The 22,559-nt window shown below is 40.9% G+C and overlaps 1 long non-coding RNA gene across 4 annotated transcripts in view; it reads right to left on the minus strand.

Annotated features, from left to right (window-relative positions):
• Positions 1–4,882: 4,882 nt before the first annotated feature.
• LOC126473378 (uncharacterized) overlaps positions 4,883–22,559 on the minus strand; it is a 59,887-nt gene continuing 42,210 nt past the window's right edge. For 3 of the 4 annotated variants that reach the window (XR_007586444.1, XR_007586447.1, XR_007586448.1), the window contains exons 2-4: positions 8,376–8,672; positions 8,007–8,300; positions 4,883–6,652 (exon numbers count right to left, since the gene is read on the minus strand). This is a non-coding gene — a long non-coding RNA (uncharacterized LOC126473378). Of the gene's footprint in view, positions 6,653–8,006; positions 8,301–8,375; positions 8,673–10,994; positions 11,064–22,559 lie in introns of those variants that run through there. The other variant, XR_007586445.1, reaches the window with a different exon arrangement.

The following is a 22,559-nucleotide window of genomic DNA, read 5'->3' on the forward strand; positions in this document are numbered from 1 at the left end:
GGGCACTGCAGAAAGCAGGTGTAAAACTTAACAGTTGCCCTAGCTCAGCCAGGTGGTGGAAAAAACCGCAGCAATTCCACTGGAGGATGGCGTTATTGTGAAGCTGGGATGGCATGAAGCATGAAAGGAAGCAGGTTATGCCCCAGGGTCACCTGCTGCCACCCACTGAGTATTTTTATCCATTCCTATTGTGGATGAGGCATCAGTGAGATCCAGGTTCTAAGGGGAAGCTGAGATCTCCACCTCATCCACAGGTGCAAAATTGGTAGGGAGTAGTGGTCTTGGGGCCACCGGAGGGACCTTTTTCTTAGCAGACATCTTTAATTTGCTTGCCCTCTCACTTCTCTTTAGGGGCTAGCTGGGAGAACTTCTCCGAAGAAGAGGAAGACCGGAAGCTCTTTGTCCAGCGGCTTTTGGCTCCTTTAGCCACTGGGGAGTGTCTGCTGTGGCATTAATGGAGACCTTGGGGGAGAGGGTCCCAAGGGACCCCATCTGCACAAGAGGAGCCTGTTGCTTCTCCAGATGGGTGGAGGGGACCAATGTCCCCTGCATTTGGAGGACCTTGCTCCTGAAATAGGTACGCTGGGAGCAACAGAAGGATATTTTCCACCTACCATCAAGGGGGCAGATGTATTCTGGAGGCCCAGAGGGCCCACTGTTCATGGCATAGAGTGTGGTACAAATGGTACTTGTGATAGCGACGTTAATGTAGCTGCAGTGTATGTGGACATCAACCAAATGGGGTATAATCATTGAAATTTACGTTTAGCCTTGTGCTCCATGATTTTCCACTCCTTTTGGAGTTCTGTGCAGTCTGGCAAACAGGGGGAGTTCTGCTCTCCGCAGCGGATACTAGTGGGAGGAGGTGCACAGGGAGTATCTGGATGAAGTGGACTTCTGCAGTCTTGATGTGTGGTGTTGGAAGTGTAGTGGGAAGATATGTGCCCAAATTTCCAGCGCTTAAAGCACTGCACAGGGGTAGGGAGGGACATAACGGTTTAATGTCACAGCAGTAAACCATCACCTTGACCTTTTCAGGCAATCAGTCACCCTCAAAGACCAAGATGACGGCACCAGTAGCAACCCTGTTGTCTTTGGTCCCCTGTAAATGTGCCGGATGAAATGAACACCCCACCATTCTAGATTGGAATGGAGATAGTCGTCGTACTGCAAGAGGAGGTCGCAATGGAAAATAATCCCCTGGACCATGTTGAGCCTTTTATGGGGAGTGACAAACAGGAATATCACCCAGCCGGTCACAAGCGAGTAACACTGAGGATTGGCCTGGGGATCATGTCTGAATCAAGACTGCACTGCTTCTCATCTTGGACAGTGCTGTCACTTCCCCAAACTTATCCTCAAGATGTTCAACAAAAATTGAGGCTTCATAGGTAGAAACAAGTCCCCGTCTATTCTGCTACAGGCTAAATACTGAGGCGAATATGGCTCTCTTCTTTCTGTAGCCTTACATTCCTCCCATGGTGTAGCGAGGGAGGGAAATGATTTATGGTCATATCTCTCAGCATTGTACTCGATGTTGCCCTTCTTAGAGAATGCTCGTACTGTACGGTCACCAGCAAGAGATGACTTAGTCTATTTCATCGCAGTTCATCTGACCTGATGTCACCCACTCCGGTCAGGGGCTCTCCCCACGGGCACCACCCAGCCACAGCATAAGCCAGCTGACATGATGGCCATTGCTGGGAGTCCTGATGTCCCAGGAAGACAGGCATCTACTCCTTGGCATACATGGGGAGTTTACAGCTCAGGCATCAGCAGTGCAATCCCTCTGTTGTCAGGGGGCTACCACCAAATGGGTACATGACAGCCCCACCACAACGGTCTCACTACCATGCTGGATATTGGGCACAGAGAAATCCAATACTGTCATGGGGGCGAAAGAGGACAGGAGACAACGGAAGAATATGACATACCCCAGAAAGAGTCCTCATCCAAATAGTTGAATTGCAGGTGGAGATGCAAAGCCATGACAAGAGTTTCAGGAGATTGATTCTAAGGGCACTATGGATATCTCATGCACCACGTAAGGAGTCCTTCCACTTAAGGCCCACACTTCTGTAGAATTTGGAAAGTGGCAAGTCAAACCATAAAATGGGACCTGAACTTATGGGGCCAAAAAGTGAGAGACTCCTTTTAGTCACCTCTTACGGCGAGCAGGGATACCTCGGGCCTGTTCTAACCCCCAGAGCCGCAGGGGGAGGGAGTAGTGTTGCCTGCCGTGTGGAAGAATGCAAAACGAAGTTTTCCTCTTTACGATCACATTATGGTGCACAGTGGAGGGGAATTTGCGCAAGCAAAAAAAGTGCTTTTGGTATTGATGCAATTAGAAGCCAAATCTCTGGTGGTTTCCACTTCTCCATTTTTTAAAAAAATACGTGATTCCAAGAAACACTTTAACAAACATATCTGACAGAGCTATGAGTATATATAGGTTTCATTTCTTACATTATCGTTCTGATATTAGCAAAACATTTCTAATATTCATTATCAGTATGTTGATATATCATGGTGTACTTATTGTTTATTAGTTTTCATTGGCTGGTACGTAATACTTTTGGGCTATGTATGCGAAATGTGATATTGCAGTGTTTACTTGTTTTTGCTTACGGACCTAAACTGATCGGTGTTGATAGGACCGGGTTCGGGAACAAGTGTATTATTTAAACAGAGACACAGTTTTCATCGTGTGTTTGCGTTAGCATTTCCTTTGTGCAGTGAGAACTTTTCTCACTTATTTATAATATATAATTCTGTAACATGTCAGTGAGCGAGAAATTTATCAGGTTACTAATGTTTCATCTGGCAGCTATCATAGAATAGCTGCTGAATGTAATTATTCTAAAGTAACTGCTTCAGGTGTTTTCCACTGTAAAGGGAATTTTTCTTGGTTTTAATTTTTGGAAGTAAACAAGTCTTAAGTTGAGAGGAAGCTTATGAGATCAACAGTTTGTTGACTTTTACAAAAAGTATCATTTGATGTGCTCCTTACATTAAGAAAGCATTCTTGTCAGTGAAAAACTGCCTAATTGTTTAAAATAAAATGTCACTGATTGGCAGTCAAATTAGGCAGAATACAAATAGCCCGTTTCATTCATCCTGTTTGTGGCATTGAGAACATTCTTTTTCTTTACAAGTACTCTGATTTTAAAATTATTTACTTAGTCCTTATGTAGGCAACGAATAGTTGTAGCTTGCAATAAATACTGTATACTAACTCAACATGAATAAATTAAAATATATTAATATATCTAAACACAAAGATGATGTAACTTACCAAACAAAAGCGTTGGCATGTTGATAGAGACACTAACAAACACAAACATACACACAAAATTCGAGCTTTCGCAACCAACGGTTGCTTCATCGGAAAGAGGGAAGGAGATGCGGGAGCTTTCGTTTGGTAAGTTACATCATGTTTGTTTTTAGATATATTTTTCCCACGTGGAATGTTTCCCTCTATTATATTAAAATATTACATTAAAATTTATTAATATACTTTACTGGATTACTTGCTGAGGTTAAACATTAACTACACTAAATAGTGTATGCTGTTGCTAAGAACTGTCAGCTACTGACAGAACAAATTATGTGGACAACCTTGAACATACAAGTATCTCAAATGTAATGAAATTGAATATTTTACACAATATATTTTTCCAGTTCCTGTCTCCTATCGCAGTGACTGCGTGTGAGATTGTGGACCACCTCGACCACAATTACACTGTAAGTTGAAATTAACACTAGCTATACTTCTCTGGAACATTTTTGTTGGTACGAAGATGTAATAATTATAATTTCAGATACAAAGGCAGTCAGCCACTGCATTTCATGGCAGTAGCTGTGAAAATTATTCACTCTACAATTGCTCTGTAAGTTGTTGCCCATTCATACCACTCTTGCCCTGGGGTTAAAATTCAGTAAATTATGTGGGATGTCTTATTTTCGGAAATCACAATCACCCCAGCCACCATTGTCAACTGATAGCACCATAGACATTTGGACTGTAAGTGAAACTACTTGATACATTGTGGGAACATAGTGGAAGACAGTCTTCCAACAATTTTATGTCAAGAATAGCATACCTATTTTTATAGTGGTCAGACTAAATAAACATACAAATAAAAAAGCATGACTTGTTTCTAGTTAAGCTCCATTGAAAATGTTTTGTTTGATTTTAGTTGCTAACCCCACTTGTAGTAATACCATTTGTATTTAAACCACCCAAGAGAGTAAATGTATTAGTAATTTAATTCCTATACTTTTATTTGCAGGACAGTCCTGCACCTGGAGGTGACCAAAGTTTCAGTTCTGAATGTAATACACCATCACACTACTCAAGGCAAGGAAAAAATGCAAGAGGGAAGACGAAGGCCAAGCCCTTGTGGCAACAGTGCTGGAGAAAGTGAAAGCCAGACTCAAAATAGGTGCTGAAGAACCTATTGCTAAATTTGTTGCCAGTGAGCTAAAAAAACTCAAGTGCTAGACGATATTCTCTTAAGAACAAAATATAAAATCCTTAAAGCATTAATGAATGTGCACAGTGAGCTGCTTGCTGAATCGTAGAAATAAAATAATTTTAAATAAAAAACTGAGCTCATTTATAATTGCAAATTACCTCCTTTCATTCCTGTATAAAATTTACTGATTTGTCCTTGGATTTACTAGTGTTATTTACTCTTTAAGGTTGTACTGTAACATATTGTGCACGAAAAAGGTTTTTTTGCTTTACAGTGTTAAGTCGATCAGTCATCTATTGGCTAGGAGATTGAAATCACCTGCTTGGGGCTTGAATGCTTACCCACTGTACGAATGCTTTATTCAGGAAACATTTATTTATTTACTTAGCATCCTTGTATCTCATCATTATAAAAATGATATAGGATTTGTCATACATTGCCTTACATAGAAAATAGGACATGAAAAGATTTACAATGATATGTCCATAAATAAAATATTATTACATATAACATGAAACCATATGCATAACAACATTCATAATATGCTAAATTAGAATTCCCTATTACATATGATATTCGAATGTTGACACAATGTACCATTCCTAAGGGACATACAGCCTGTAGCAGTGTTTAAAAAATTATTCGTGGCAGTCCTGTTACTTCAAGTCCCATGTATTTCTGATACATCAAGCCATATGATCATGAAATAGGATCTCTTACACAGAAAAACAATCAGTTAATAAAAATGAAGGGTTAAATGGAAAGTACACAACAGTGGCAACTTTTTTATCATGGCTCCTGCCAGGATGACCCAAGGCTCTTTGGCTTATATTTTAACGACAACCTTCTTTCATAGCCTTGTTCATATATTCAGCAACCTGAATTACATTTTTCAGATGACCAAAAATAACCTGACAAACTTGGAAAGTCATTTGAGTAGACAAGATTCTACATATACAGCAAAACATTTGATAATATTTATTGAATTACTACAGACAGCATTAACTTTAAATTTGCAGCTAATACACCTTTGAACAGGCGTCTGGTGTGTTGAACACACACACACTTTGTTTTTGACACCCAGACATTTGATGTTTTGAGGAAATGGATATTTTTGACACACAAACATCAAATGCTTGGCCTTCACTACTCATACTACACCATTACAGAAAAAAATTCATTGGTATGAGGTGATACATACAAATGGGAAAAAAAGGTAAATACAACTACCTGACATGTGAAATTCAATAATTCACAATGGAATCCAGCTGCTGAGCTCTATTGATATTTTAAGATGCTGATTACATACAATTATATTAACAAAATGCTCATTTTATTTAAATAAGAAAGACTATTAAAAATCAAGAAACTTTTTTTCTGCATTGTTTCTTCTTTTTTGAATCAGCTTCCAATTTTTTTAACACAGAGCATTCATTTTAAGTTCTTAGGTATATTCCTCAATAATCAAATTTTTTGTCGATTCCCTTTGCCATGGGACATACGTAATGCTATTAAAATATTGACAGAACCTATCACACACATCTCTCGCACTGCACGGTGTTCAATTTCCAACCTGTTGAGCAATGCCTGGTAGAGCAGCATCCATCCTCCAAGCTCCTTCCTCCACTATGCACAATTGTGTGTCCTCTACATCTGTAAGCCAGCAAATATGTGGAATCTGCTTCAGCTATCAAAAAATTGTGTAAAATGCATAGTGTCTCCACAATTTGCACTACTTTTTCAACTGGCAGCCTTATTGTACCCAGGAGAACTCAATCTGTTTGCAAGGATGGCAAATGTATTTTCTACAACTCCCCTTGCCCGCGATAGTCTGTAATTGAACACTCTTTTGGTTTTATCACCACCACAGTCTCTGAATGGTTTCATTATGTTTGGCTCCAACCGAAAAGCATCATCAGCCACAATTACATATGGTACCGGTACAGTAATATTGCTGCACTCCAAGGATATTGCCTGTGGCTCATTCAACCAATTTTCTAAGAGGGCAACACTTATTTTACTGTTCATCAAAACTCCAATGTCAAAAAGTTGAAATCTGTAACGTGCATCCACTACTGCAAGCTGCACAACACTATCGAATTTTCTGTAGTTGTAGTACTGTGAACATGCAGTCCGCAGTGGGGAGAACACAATGTGTGTACCATCCGTAGCACCTGAAAAGAAAATTGAAGAGGTTTGAAAAGATTCTTAATTCTATGAGGTAACATCAAATGTAATGAAAACTTGAAAAACTTATTGGCTGTGTTAAATTTATAAGGTTTCACACGAATGTGACTAAATGGCTACTGTGGTCATAACGAATCAAGCACTGGTGCTTTATACAATGCTTACTCTATAGACAATCATTGCTGGTGCACTTTCCCATAACTATGAAGTATCATAAATCATTTTGTTATGCTCACTACAACAGAAGACTGATGCTACCTTTAAAATAGATTTTTCTTATATAGTGAGGTAATATCAAACAAATTGAAACCCCACCAAGGAAGGGCCAATCACATCACAAAGCAAATAGTGGGCTGTGTTTTACAGCAACCATACCTTTTTATTTACAGCCAAAAAACATCCCAACATAGTACCAATTACCAGAGTGTAGTTACAGGTAATGTGGTGCAGGAAAAAAAAAACAGCCACACATTTTGTCTATGTGGTCAAAAATATATTTGGAATGTTCAAGATATTTACAAGGAATATAATTTAAGCAAATGAATATCTTCCATACCACATGATATGAACACCATGAAATATGTATTTCTGACACATTGTGCAGTCAGTGTAAGTATGTCTAATGAAGTGCACCAATACCCTACACTAGTTGCAGAGAAAACATTTGCACAGCTTTGTTTACCTAACATCTCAGTATTTATATTTATTTAGCAGACTGGTCTCAATACGATATATATGTAAGAGTGAAACATTTTAGAACTATTGCATATCTACTGAATGTATATGATAAGTATTAAGAACTAACCCTTGCTGCAGCAGATGGCTACACATGGAAGAAATTCCATAATTGTCCCTGTAAGTAACATTCCAACTAGCCTGTGACTGGCAAATAAGATAAAGTTTAACACTATTAAAAATTACAACAGGAATTGAATTTCTGTGCTTCACACTACCTCACAGTTGGACAGTGATCAGTATAAGAGCACTGCAGTCTGATATTCAAGTTTGACTGCACAGACTGTATGTGCAAGTTGGCTTTGTAGGCAGGACTGCAGTCAGAAAAAAACACACACAATGCTTGTAATATGTTGTGCTGAAAAGCAACCCAATTCTTCCAGACATGCATAGTGTTTTAATATGAAGTGAGGGAGGAGGGTGGGATAATCTAAACTTTTATGACATTAGAGAACACAAGCTTAATGCTACTATAACATATTAGTAACATCCATGTACTAAATGCCCAGAATCAGTACCTTGAGCATGGCTCAATTAACTCCTAAATTTTGTTGTCTCATAAGAGGTGATAAAAGAAGTAATATATTTCTGTAGTAAGTAGTTTACCTATGCAGTTTGGAAACTGCCACAATTTATCAAAAGCTGCCTCTATTTGAAGCCAATCCTCCTCAGTTGTTGGTGCCTGTAAGAAATCAAAAGTGATGTGAAAGTTTTCACTTTTTCCTATTTTTTAAATCAGTAATGGAGGAAACATGAACCTTCAAATACTTATCCCTTTAAAGTATTCCACAGCATACATCTATTATCAGTTTAGACAGATTCAAAACTGAAATATGTTGTGGAAATGACAAGCTCTTGTACGATTCACCAGTCGCCAGAAATTGCAACGTAACTGCTAACCTGGAAAGGAATAAACTATGAGAGTTTTCAGCTAATATAGTTGAACGAACAATCATATTAAAAAAATATACATACAAAATTAAAGTCTTGCCTTCTGCTTGGCAAAATTGCGTCCCTCATAACTGTGTCTCTCAGGTGAGTATTCGGCTCAGTGAAGGATAACAGCTTATTGAAACAAGCTGGATCCATTCTCACAAAATTTTTGAATTGCAGTGGATCCTTCATCAATAAGGAATAGCAGTCCTTTTCCTGGCCCCTCCTTTGAAGTCAGTGTCGAACCCAGCATCTTCTATTTTTCAGTCATGCAGTGTTTGTTGTGGGAGCAGCAGCAACATGATTTACACCACACGATGTCCAGTTTTCTGTGTTAGCCTATTGACAGAAACATGTTAATGTCAGTTCAGAACCTGACACAGATATCGAAGTCATGGCAGAAAAAAAACAAAATGTATGGCAGGGTACAAAGTGTGTTACAGTAGAAAAAACAATGTATCCAACAACAAAACAGGGACTCTCTCTTGCTACTGATAGCCTGTGGGATATGGTTCTCCTCTCATGATGTAAAAAACTTCAGACCCATATCCTTCATATCCTGCTTCTCTAAAGTTATTGAAAGAATAATGCATAAAAGACTCTTCTTTCCTGAACACAAGTAGAATATTAGTCAATGAGCAAAATGGCTTCAGAAAAAATAGGTCAACTGAAACAGCTGTATATAATTCCCTGAAACTTCTCCTGATCTCTATAGATCATAATGAAGTAAACTATAGGGTGTTTTTAGATTTATCAAAGGCATTTGATGTTATTGATCATGAATTATTGCCTGAGAAACTATATTGCTATGGTGTATGTGGTACTGTTTACAGCTGGTTTAAATCATACCTGTCAGACAGATACCAGAAAGTAGAAATAGTTCACGAAGGAACCTCTTACTTTTCAGATTACAAGAAAGTTAGTAATGGAGTGCCACAAGGTTCTGTGCTGGGACCCCTCTTGTTCTTGATTTTCATAAATGACCTACCAAACTGTTTAACACTAGCTAATGCTGTATTGTATGCGGAAGATACAAGTCTTTTTATTAAATCTCAAAATGACACTGACTTGCAACACAAAGTAGAAATAACAAAAGAAGAAGCAGAAAATGGTTTAGAGATAACTGTTTATTTGTAAATGAGAAACAAAAACAGTATGGATGAATTTCAGCCATGTATCGAATAAAGTAAAGCCCAATATAGTTTTGAAACTTGGTGACCAGAAGATTTTACAAACTTCAAACACAAAATGTTTAGGTTTCTGGTTAGACGAGCATCTAAAGTGGGATAAACATACTGAAATGCTCAATAAAAAGCTAAGTAAATGCTGCTATATACTCAGAATGCTGAAAAACTGCTGCAGTGAAAAAACAGTAATATGTGCTTATTATGCTCTTATGCATAGTCTATTGCGGTATGGTGTCTTACTTTAGGGTAATTCAAGTCTGGCAAACCGGTCATTCATTATTCAAAAACGAGCATTAAGAATAATGAAAGGGGCTGCACCAAGAGAGCCCCGCAGGGAAATTTTCAAAGCATTTCAAATAATGTTGCTTCCATTTTTATATATCTACGAAAGTATCTGCTTTTTCAAATCTCACCACCAATTTTCTTCTTTAAATAGTGAGTGCCATGACTACCCAACAAGACACAGGAATGATTTCCACAGAGAAACACACAAAACAGCCCAATATCACAAAATTGCAATATATCACCCCAAAATCCTTTTTAGTGCTCTTTCCTTAAGCATCAAAAAGATAGAAAAGTTTTACATTTTTAAAAATGAGCTTAAAAAATGTTATTAAGAGAATGTTTTTACAGTGTTACAGAGTACATGGATTTCCAGAACATAGTGGTCAATGATAATGATAATTCATATTTGAACGAATGTATGAAAAATACTCTGCCTGTACACACTATAATTAATTAATTATTGTTTCTTCTGTTAAATAAATGAATGAAAAAATGAAAGAATGTACAGGAAATGAAACTTTACAGCAGCTAATGCAAGCGACTTCGATCACTGGCCACCTGCTCCAATGAATCAACATCTGGCGGTAAAAATCTTATCGAGTTCTCCAACGGATGATAATAGCGGAGTTTTTATAGTTTGTAGCTTTTCTTTGTTGGACGGTACAAAATAAGTTCATCAGCCCACGCTAATAGTAAACGGTTGTGAAAACACACTTGACCTCTTAGCAACATATAATACTGAGTTACGACAAGCATCAAAACCGATACAGGGATTAGTGAGCACAGTGTTGTCGTAGCGAGACTGAATATTGTAATCCCCAAATCCTCTAAAAATAAGCTAAAAATATACATATTCACAAAAGTATATAAAAATTCCCTTAACGCCTTCCTGAGAGACAATCTCCACTCATTCCAAATTAATAATATAAGTGTAGACCAGACGTGGCTTCAATTCAGAGAAATAGTATCGGCAGCAGTTGAGAGATTTCTACCAAATAAATTGACAAACGACGGAACTGATCCTCCTTGGTACACAAAACGGGTAAGAACACTGTTTTAGAAACAACGAAACAAACATGCCAAATTTTAACAGACGCAAAATCCCTAAGATTGGCTATCTTTTACAGAAGCCCGAAATTTAGCGCAGACTTCAATGCGAGATGATTGTAACAGTAACTTTGACCGAAACCTGGCAGAAAATCCAAAGAGATTCTGGTCGGATGTGAATTGTGAAGCATGTTAGCGGCAAGAAACAATCAATACCTTCTCTGTGCGATAGCAATGGAGATACTGTCGAAGACAGTGCTGCCAAAGCAGAGTTACTAAACACAGCCTTCCGAAATGCCTTCACAAAAGAAGACGAAGTAAATGTTTCAGAATTCGAATCGAGAACAGCTGCCAACATGAGTAACGTAGAAATAAATATCCTCAGAGTAGTCAAGCAACTTAAATCACTTAATAAAAGCAAGTCTTCTGGTCCAGACTGTATACCAATTAGGTTCCTTTCGGAGTATGCTGATGTATTAAATGGTTCAAATGGCTCTGAGCACTATAGGACTTAACTTCTGAGGTCATCAGTCCCCTAGTCCTTAAAACTAACTAACCTAAAGACATCACACACATCCATGCCCGAGGCAGGATTCGAACCTGCGACCGTAGCGGTCGCGTGGTTTCAGACTGTAGCGCCTAGAACTGCTCTTCCACAACGGCCGGCGCTCAAGTATTAGCTCCATACTTAACAATCATATATAACCGTTGCCTCAACGAAAGATCCATACCCAAAGACTGGAAAGTTGCACAGGTCACACCAATATTCAAAAAAGGTAGTAGGAGTAATCCACTAAATTACAGACCCATATAGTTAACGTCGATATGCAGCAGGATTTTTGAACATACTGTGTGCAAACATTATGAATTACCTCGAAGAAAACTTTCTATTGACACACAGTCAAAATGGATTTAGAAAACATCGTTCCTGTGAAACACAACTTGCTCTTTATTCACATGAAGTGTTGAGTGCTATGAACAAGGGATTTCAGATCGATTCCGTATTTCTGGGTTTCCGGAATGCTTTTGCACTGTACCACACAAGCGGCTTGTAGTGAAATTGCGTGCTTATGAAATATCGTCTCAGTTACGTGACTGGATTTGTGATTTCCTGTCAGAGAGGTCACGGTTCGTAGTAACTGGCAGAAAGTCATCGAGTAACATAGAAGTGATTTCTGGCGTTCCCCAAGGTAGTGTTATAGGCCCTTTGCTGTTCCTTATCTATATAAACGATTTGGGAGACAATCCGAGCAGCTGTCTTAGATTGTTTGCAGATGACGCTGTCGTTTATCGACTAATAAAGTCATCAGAAGATCAAAACAAACTGCAAAACGATTAAGAAAAGATATCTGAATGGTGCTAAAATTGGCAGTTGACCCTACATAACGGGAAGTGTGAGGTCATGAGTGCTAAAAGGAATTCCTTAAACTTCGGTTACACGATAAATCAGTCTAATCTAAAAGCTGTAAATTCAACTAAATTACTAGGTATTACAATTACGAACAACTTAAATTGGAAGGAATACATAGAAAATGTTGTAGGGAGGGCTAACCAAAGAGTGCGTTTTATTGGCAGGACACTGAGAAAATGTAACAGATCTACTAAGGAGACTGTCTACACTCTACTTGTCCATCCTCTTTTAGAATACTGCTACACAGTGTGGGATCATTACCAGATAGGACTGACGGAGTACATTGAAGAAGTTCAAAGAAGAGCTGCACGTTTTGTATTATCGCGAAATATAGGAGAGAGTGTCATAGAAATGACACAAGATTTGGGCTGGACATAATTAAAAGAAAGGCGTTTATCGTTGCGACGGAATCTTCTCACGAAGTTCCAATCACCAACTTTCTCCTCCAAATGAGAAAATATTTTGTTTACACAGAACTACATAGGGAGAAACGATCACCATGATAAAATAGGGAAAATCAGAGCTCGTACGGAAAGATATAGGTGTTCGTTCTTTCTGCGCGCTCTGGGAGATTGGAATAATAGAGAACTGTGAAGGTGGTTCGAAGGTGGTTCGATGAACCCTGTGCCAGACACTTAAATGTGATTTACAGAGTATCCATGTAGATAACTATGATAGAGGAAATATTTGTGTGACAGACGTGAATGCACCCCGAGGGACGCAGATCTCCTTCAGATTGCAGTACCAGTATGTTGTTTGAAACGCATTGCAATGCATTAGCAAAAATCCTCGTCCTCTTCCCAGTCCCTATATGATGTGGAGTATTTCTAATTTTGCTGATAAGAAACGCCACCGTAACCGTTCGTACTGTCTTCTATACTACCTTGTGTTGCAGGAGAAAGCTTCATTTTGGCGATGACCTCACACATCATGCACCATTGCTATGACAACAAAGTTCCCATTTCAACTGAGTGGCCGAAAGACGGCCCTGTTGCATTAACTCAGCTCAACCTGTTTGTACACAGGTTGCAGAACGTGGTGGATATAGCGCTCTCCGACTTATGTTCAGTTCCACCTTAGATTGGGATCATCACATGCATGAAACTACAGGGAGGTTGGGGGCAGAGACTAAGGAACAGCTACAAGATGCAGAGGGAATGTCTAAAACCACGTTGGACGTTTGCGGTAGCAGATAGGTTCGAAAAAGATGACACGTTTCGAGATATGAGAGTGGCATGAATATTATCCACCAATGACTGTAATCATTAAAAGACGTCTCCATAGGATCCAATACAAATATGTGGTTGAATGGAAAGACTTTACTGCAAATCGCAGACAGCATTTCTACCAGAAAATGTCACACTATCAGTGACTTGTGTGCGCATGTAGAACCAGGACTGCTTTTTTTTTGCAGGGTGACAGTATCATAGTCGTGGTCGCGTTTATAATAGCATAGTCCTTACGTAAAATGTATAATGCCGGTGACAGAATCCTTCTGTGGTCAGCTTCAAACGTGGGTTCACAATAGTGTTCCTCGAAAGAACATCTTGTTCCGTCCAGGGATTCCCATTCGAACTACCTGGTGAGTGTAACCCAACCTACTGGAAAAGAGAAATTACTCGCCATGCAAAATGACTCTCACGATCAATTTAATTAATTAGTCAATCAATTTGACATCAGTGACATGCGGTGTGGCAGGTGTAGGCGATGGCTAGGGCACCACAGATATGATCCTTCACTTGGGTTTTTTTTTCCGGCGATATCTTTTAACGATATTTCAACTGTCCATGTATACAGGGACAGACAGCCATCATAATAAAAGCAGATGTGTTACCGAATTTATGAAGTGATACATAGTATAAAACTTACAACTTCTCTGTGCTGTTACCTTAAGAGACTTAGTATGTGATGAGACATTTGGTTACCTTAAGAGAGGGTTCGAAAGTGAGGTGGTGTCCTGTAACAGTGGCAGATCTCAGCTCTCAGTCATGAGCCAAAAAGAGTTTATTATTCTAGTCCTGTCATGAATGACGTGACAGATAAGGAAAGATATTTTCTACCTTATGACAATACTTTGAGGGAACATAGCCTACGCCATAGTCCTGTACAGGATATTCACAAGAAGTAACGATACTTCTGCAATGTGAAGACGTACATATTGTCTGATTTCTTCTATCTTCCAAAATGACTCGTATAAACAGGAGGAACCTACATTTTGCACGAGAAATCCGAGGTGTATGGTCAATGACATCGCTGCCTTGGATTGGGTAAAGTAGATTTTTTTAAACTACTGGATCTATGTCAGGGTGGAATTGTTTAAAACTACTGTATATGTCCAACCTGCAGCTGTTTGTTTTGCAGTGGACTGTGTCTGCCTGCAAGTGTGGTCATGAGGAGTCGGCAACTGAAAGTTGGTTTTGCTTCTGTTTAGCTTTAGGACAGAAAAAACAATTGGGGTCATACGCGACCAAGTCAAAACTATAGAACAGGAAGACAGAGAGGAGTTAAAAAACGACTATATGTCGGCACCAAGTGACATAAAAGAAGACAGCTAAAAACAGACATGAGGAAAAAGGGATAAAAAAGACATCATATAGAAACAGAGGTCCAAAACTAAAAATTAAATGGCCTACGCCATATTGCTTTGGCAGCTAAAAAGTAAAACGCGGTCGACAGCCCTAACGTCATTTGATAAAACGACCGATAAATCAGACAGCAAACCCAAGCGGGAACGTAAACGGTTAAAAAATGGGCATTCCATCAGGAAGTGGCGGACAGTTAAAACTTGGGCACAATGTGTACAAAGTGGTGGGGTAGCACCACTTAGCAAATGACAACGGCTAAAAAGGCAGTGCCCAATACGCAGCCTAATTAAAATGACCTCCTCCCGGCGGAAGGGCCGAGAGGAGGTCGTCCAATCCGCTTGGAGAGCAACTGAAAGTTGTGCATTAGCTCAGCCTTTGAAGTGTGCAAAGAATGCACTTACCTGTCTGATCTTGCCACTTCAGCGAGGGCTGGCAAAGTGGCCAGTGTGCTGGGTGATCATGACAGAAGCGGATGTGTATGTTGCACGAAAAAAAGATGCAAAATGATGAACATTTGCACTGGACATATTGCTAATATCCTAATTCCTATCACTCCAATCATCCCCAGATTCCCTCCATGCCGGGGTTGTGCACTCTGCCAAACACGCGCATCCGCGACTGCAGCTGCGGCGATAATTTTTACTGACCTCTTTACGCCGGCACTGGCGGTGTAAGAGGAGACGGGCGCGCTGCGTCTGGACCTCATGGCATTGAGCGCATGGGATGTGTGTTTTCAGCTGTCTCTGACATCTAGCCATGAAAGCTTATTGCTACAGACTGGATCGTGGTTTAAGTGTGTTGTGTTTAGTGGTTAAAATATATCGCAGTGGATTCTGTCTTGCAGTGGTACTTGCTGTGGTCTCTATTCTATCACCCAGTAAAACCTTCCTCCCTCCTCCCAAGTGTAGCAGAGAGAACCAAGTTAGGAAGCTCATAGTACTTTTAAAGACCCAGTCGTGACGTCAAACTCCTGATTAATCAATTTGCTGTTTCCGATAGTTGCATTGTGTGCACGCACACATGCGTTAGGTACGGGCGGGCATGACCGGTGCGGGTTGGGGTCTCTCTCTCTCTCCCAGCCGGCGTGACGGGGCGACCAGCAATCATAGGACGGAGCACTTCGTGATCGCGAGTTTGAGAGATTGTCAGGATTATTTTATTTTATTTTTATTTTTTTTTAACCAGCTATGATTAGGGGAAACGATGTGGTAGAGCACGGCACGTACAAAACATATATTTTGCGCTTCAATCTATTTTCGACGGAAATTTCATTATTTGATTTGCATAATGTTTGCGTGTGATACTCTAACTGAAAATATGATAGCTTGGTTGGAGATCGATTTTAAACAGAAATATTCAAGCTTTTCTCGACAGTAACAGAGCAGTGCAATTGAGGAAATGGCTTTCCGTATTTTATGGTCTGTAGAGCACTTATGCAGAGTTTCACTGTCAGTGCACTATGACTGCTGTATATTTCCTCTTTTTTGTTCTGTACAAAACAATTTTCCCCCTGACAGTTGCGCCTGCAGAAAATGGCGTAAAGTGCTCCCACTCCAGCAGCTGCAGCAATTTGATAGGTAAATTCAGTAAAAACCAATCACAATGCTCCATTCCCAAGACATCCTTTGTGTGTGGCTTAGGAGCCTCTACGGACTGGTTCGAACAAGATGGGGGAGGGTTTATATGTAAAGTTGTGTGATGTCTGAGAGTAACATGATATCTTCTTAGTCTGAGTGCACAAAGACACATCAAGCAGACCATCCACCTCTGGTGGGATGCTATCGCTCACCAGTCACTGTGGCTTTACAGCATGTTTATACCGGCAGCTGTCTGACAACGAAAATTCACCGAAGAATCTAGCCATGTTTCTCATCTGTAGAAAAGTTCTTCGAATTCTGTTAGCATAATTGTTCTGATTTCCCTTATGTGCTTCGGCAGTGCTTCAAGAAGTGAGGAAAATAACGTCAATGACTCCAGCAACAGAAAACATAAAACTACGCCCACTCACCATTTCAGAAAAGTGATGAACACCACAGCAGCTGTAGGAGTCAAAGTTTTCTCTCTCTGGCAGTGCCTTCATACAAGCCGCTAAAACTCTAAAACTAGCGAGCGTCCTGTTTTGTGTTATAGAGATATCTATTTCGACTTCCAAATATAATCGTTTTGGCGTGTAAAATCAGATATTGCAGCTGATATCAGTTTCGGGATTCTTTCCCACAAAAGAATGTGAAGTATCTGAGTGATGTTTCACAGGTGTACAGCGTTGTTTTTAGATTCCTTGTTCGAGTGCGGCGGAAAAGATCGCAAAATTGAAGGAAATTACTGTGCAGCGATATCTTTTGAAAGAGCATTTACAGACATATTCAATTGTATACAATAACTCGTGGAGTACCTCATACTTAAGAAAAAAAGAGTATTTCCCACAACAAAAACGCGAGAAGTGCCTCAGGGATGGTTTCACAAGTGTGTCGCGATCGTTTTATAGTCTGTTTTCAAGTATGGTTGTAGTGGTATTGGTTCAAATGGCTCTGAGCACTATGGGACTTAACTTCTGAGGTCGTCAGTCCCCTAGAACTTAGAACTACTTAAACCTAACTAACCTAAGGGCATTACACGCATCCATGCCTGAGGCAGGATTCGAACCTGCGACCGTAGCGGTAGCGCGGTTCCAGACTGTAGCGCCTAGAACCGCTCGGCCACTCTGGCTGGCCTTTCCCACAAAAGAATGTGAAATATCTGAGTGAGGTTTCACAGGTGTACAGCGATGTTTTTAGACTCCTTGTTCGAGTGTGACGGAATAGATCGCAAAATGGAATGAAACTACTGTGCAGTGATCACTTTTGAAAGTGCATTTACAGACATGTTCCATTGGATTTAGTAACTACTAAAGTACCTCGTGCTCAAAGAAGTGCCTTAGGGATGGTTTCACAAGTGTGACACAATCTTTTTAGATTGGTGGTGTTCCTAAGAATAAAATGTGTAATAGAGTACTGCAACGCTCAGTGTTTGACCGGTCACGGCTCGCCTGTTGACGGGGGGACCGAGCCACTCGTGTCCGGCCCCAAACGACTCGGCTCAGTCACGTACTCGCCCCATGTCTGATGTCCGGATTCCGGACACGCGGATAACCGAGCATGACCGGTCACCGCTGACGTCTCACCTCGCCTCGCCCCGGCTCGCTGCACTATACTGTACGAACACAACGCCTCTCTCTCTCTCTCTCTCTCTCTCTCTCTCTCACACAAACACACACACACACACACACACACACACACACACACACACACACAAAATGTATTTATCTCTGTCTCTCTTTTAAAGCAAAAGAACGAGTGCGTGACACAGCTAAATTCACAATACACTTGGAATGTAAAATGATATTTCAATACAATCGCGGATAGAAGACGTAGCAATTTTATTTCTGGAAGTGATCACAGTCTTCTCACAAACGAAAGTAAAGGCTCGATTTTTAATCATTTGTACCTCCTGTCAAAAAATTCATATCTGTTAATACACATCAATTACGCTAGTTAATTCTGCAAATCTGTTGCAGTTTGTGAAACCAAAGAAGAACTAACGGGATTGTCGCTTCTTTTTCGCTTTCTAATTCATCTGTGGCGTCTTTAAATGGTCTCAGAAAATGCGCAGTTTTTCCTGCAAGCTCATTATCATATCCCTGCAATCTGTAAACGGAGTCCTTTTCCGTCAGCAAAGCAGCAACTTCGTTATACTGTGTGTGTAAGGATTCCAGCCTAGTGTACAAGCTCTTCCAGCGTGTGCAGAACTCTTGTTTCAGCGACAATTTCAAAGGCGAGCAGAGGCCACTTTTCTTAATGTACCTTGCAATACATTTTGCAGTATTTATAGTTGATGTGACGTTCGGGGCATGATTTAACAAGAAGTTATCTTCATCGAAAGTAAGGCTAAGTGCCGTGTTTATACAATGAGCAGCACAAGGAATCCTTCCTTGATTTTTCAAAGCCTTTACTACATTGGCAACCTGGTCGGAGATAAAAACAAAACTGTGCAACACGTCCAGCGAAATGTCCCAATCAGCCATCCTCCCTTCAATTTCTTTCATAATAATTACTCCCGTCTTGTTAACGTCAGGGAATTTTGTTGTAAGTAAAACATTGTTCACAAGAGACCAATCTGTGTTAATGTAATGTGTTGTAAGCGTCAAATAGTGCACCTGATTATGCAAATCAGTCCATATATCAACTGATACTAAAATGTAAACTTTCACGGCCGGAAATATCATGTCCATTATAATTATCCGGGCTGTTATGCCGTGGTCGGTTGATGAATTCTGTGGTGATTCCCAACGTTTCGTCTCCGACTGCGGGAGACATCTTCAAGGGGGTCCGTAGCTTGATAGAAGGTCCAACACACACACTGGCTCGCTACTGACTGCCGCTAAATTCCGTGTCCGCGCGCCCCCGCGCCGCGGCGTGACGTCACGTGTTTTGAAAACGTCAGTGCAATTGGCCGCTGTCCGTCGCCGTCGATCGCCTTTGCCATCACCCAGTAGTGGACGAGTGGTCCAGCCGGAGGACATATTGGTCAGCTTCGCTGTTTACCATGGTTCCACTTAATGATGTATTGGAACAGCTGGATCGAATTTTTCCTGTCGATATTTTAGAGCTGTTTAAGTGTTGTTTGACGACCACATACTTCAAGTGGAATGAACAGTTTTATGAGCAAACGGATGGCGTGGCTATGGGAAGCCCCCTAAGTCCCGTAATTGCAAACTTCTTTATGGAGAAATTCGAAGAACAGGCCTTAGGTACTGCCAGCAAGAAACCAAATGTATGGTTCCGATACGTGGATGACACGTTCGTGTTGTGGAGACATGGTAGGGAGGAACTAAGCCGGTTCCACGAACATCTGAACAGTATAAACTCAAGAATTCAGTTTACAATGGAGGAGGAGGTAGACGGCAAACTACATTTCCTCGATGTGCTTGTGTTTAGAAACGAAAATGGTAGTTTGGGCCACTCAGTGTACCGCAAACCCACGCACACGGACCGTTATTTGCACCGGGATTCGAACCACCACCCACAACAGAAGCGGGGTGTTATCAAGACCGAGGCTTTATGGATTGCTCAAAATTCATAAAGAAAATGTTCCGTTAAGACCGATACTAAGTGCCTTTGGTTCGCCCACCTACTCGTTAGCCAAGTTTTTGACTACGTTGTTAAAACCACATGTGGGCCGTTCGGACTCGTATATAAAGAATTCGACACATTTCATCAGCAGATTGAATGGCATAGTGGTCCAGCCGGAGGACATATTGGTCAGCTTCGATGTGGTATCGCTGTTTACCATGGTTCCACTAGCGGACAGAGCTAGAAATATTTGTGAACCTGAGTTGCTCGACGCTGAGATGGAACATCTCCACAATGCACTAACGAAGAACGGATATTCGTCCGCCGAAATAAAACGTGCGTTGAGGCAGCCACGCAGAAATCATACTGACGTACAGGCTACTGTAAAATCTAAGGTTTTCCTGCCGTTTGTTAAAAATGTAAAGGAAAGAATAGGGAGGATCTTGACGAAGCGGAATATTACCGTAATTTACAAGCTCACCAGGAAGATACAGGAATACCTTAGGCCTGCCAAGGACGCTCGCAAACCATTGGAAAAATCTGGAGTGTATAGGATCCCATGCAGCTGTGGTGATGTTTATGTGGGTACCACCAAAAGAACTGTTTCTAAACGTTTGGAAGAGCACAAGGGAAATTGTAGAAGAGGAGAAACGGAACGATCAGCTGTTGCGGAGCATGCTTTCCAGCCAGGGAACCACGATATTCGTTTCGAGGAGACGCAAGTACTAGCGGCCACGAGCGGATACTACGAAAGGCTATACAGGGAGGCAATCGAAATCGCTAAACACCAAAATAATTTCAACCGAAAGGAGGAGGGCGTCAAATTAAACGGCATATGGATGCCGGTGTTAAAGAAGATGTGTACCACTCGTCCACTACTGGGTGATGGCAACGGCGATCGACGACGACGGACAGCGGCCAATTGCACTGACGTTTTCAATACACGTGACGTCACGCCGCGGCGCGGGGGCGCGCGGACACGGAATTTAGCGGCAGTCAGTAGCGAGCCAGTGTGTGTGTTGGACCTTCCATCAAACGGAGACGAAACGTTGGGAATCACCACAGAATTCATCAACCGACCACGGCATAACAGCCCGGATAATTATAATGGACATCATATATCAACTGTCGCAGCACTTGCTTTATTAATAACTTCCGCAATAACAGAAGCCATTATGCTGTTTCGCATTGCATCAGCTTGTTCTTTGACATGTCTGCTTATAGTAGAGGGATGTGGCATGACATCTGCCACGTTAACTTCTACATAATGCGCACCTAGATATATTAATTCTTGGCCTAGTTCTCTGAAACCTTCACCGGAAACAGCATTGATAGGTCTCATATCTTTAGCACACATTGCAACACACTTTGCTGTAATACAATTCCTTATTACTGCCGGTATCCCTGAAGCAGCTGTAACTTTGTGAGGTTTCCTGCAACTGTTTTTCTTTAAATGAGTGGTTCCCGACTGGAAACACAATAATGTGGAGCAGTTTATGCACGATACGTACCCCCCATGAACCATGGACCTTGCCGATGGTGGGGAGGCTTGCGTGCCTCAGCGATACAGATAGCCGTACCGTAGGTGCAACCACAACGGAGGGGTATCTGTTGAGAGGCCAGACAAACGTGTGGTTCCTGAAGAGGGGCAGCAGCCTTTTCAGTAGTTGCAAGGGCAACAGTCTGGATGATTGACTGATCTGGCCTTGTAACAATAACCAAAACGGCCTTGCTGTGCTGGTACTGCGAACGGCTGAAAGCAAGGGGAAACTACAGCCGTAATTTTTCCCGAGGGCATGCAGCTTTACTGTATGATTACATGATGATGGCGTCCTCTTGGGTAAAATATTCCGGAGGTAAAATAGTCCCCCATTCGGATCTCCGGGCGGGGACTACTCAAGAGGATGTCGTTATCAGGAGAAAGAAAACTGGCGTTCTACGGATCGGAGCGTGGAATGTCAGATCCCTTAATCGGGCAGGTAGGTTAGAAAATTTAAAAAGGGAAATGGATAGGTTGAAGTTAGATATAGTGGGAATTAGTGAAGTTCGGTGGCAGGAGGAACAAGACTTCTGGTCAGGTGACTACAGGGTTATAAACACAAAATCAAATAGGGGTAATGCAGGAGTAGGTTTAATAATGAATAGGAAAATAGGAATGCGGGTAAGCTACTACAAACAGCATAGTGAACGCATTATTGTGGCCAAGATAGATACGAAGCCCACACCTACTACAGTAGTACAAGTTTATATGCCAACTAGCTCTGCAGATGACGAAGAAATTGAAGAAATGTATGATGAAATAAAAGAAATTATTCAGATTGTGAAGGGAGACGAAAATTTAATAGTCATGGGTGACTGGAATTCGAGTGTAGGAAAAGGGAGAGAAGGAAACATAGTAGGTGAATATGGATTGGGGGACAGAAATGAAAGAGGAAGCCGCCTGGTAGAATTTTGCACAGAGCACAACATAATCATAACTAACACTTGGTTTAAGAATCATGAAAGAAGGTTGTATACATGGAAGAACCCTGGAGATACTAAAAGGTATCAGATAGATTATATAATGGTAAGACAGAGATTTAGGAACCAGGTTTTAAATTGTA

Source organism: Schistocerca serialis, chromosome 4 (assembly GCF_023864345.2).
Source record: "Schistocerca serialis cubense isolate TAMUIC-IGC-003099 chromosome 4, iqSchSeri2.2, whole genome shotgun sequence".
Lineage (NCBI taxonomy): Eukaryota > Metazoa > Arthropoda > Insecta > Orthoptera > Acrididae > Schistocerca > Schistocerca serialis.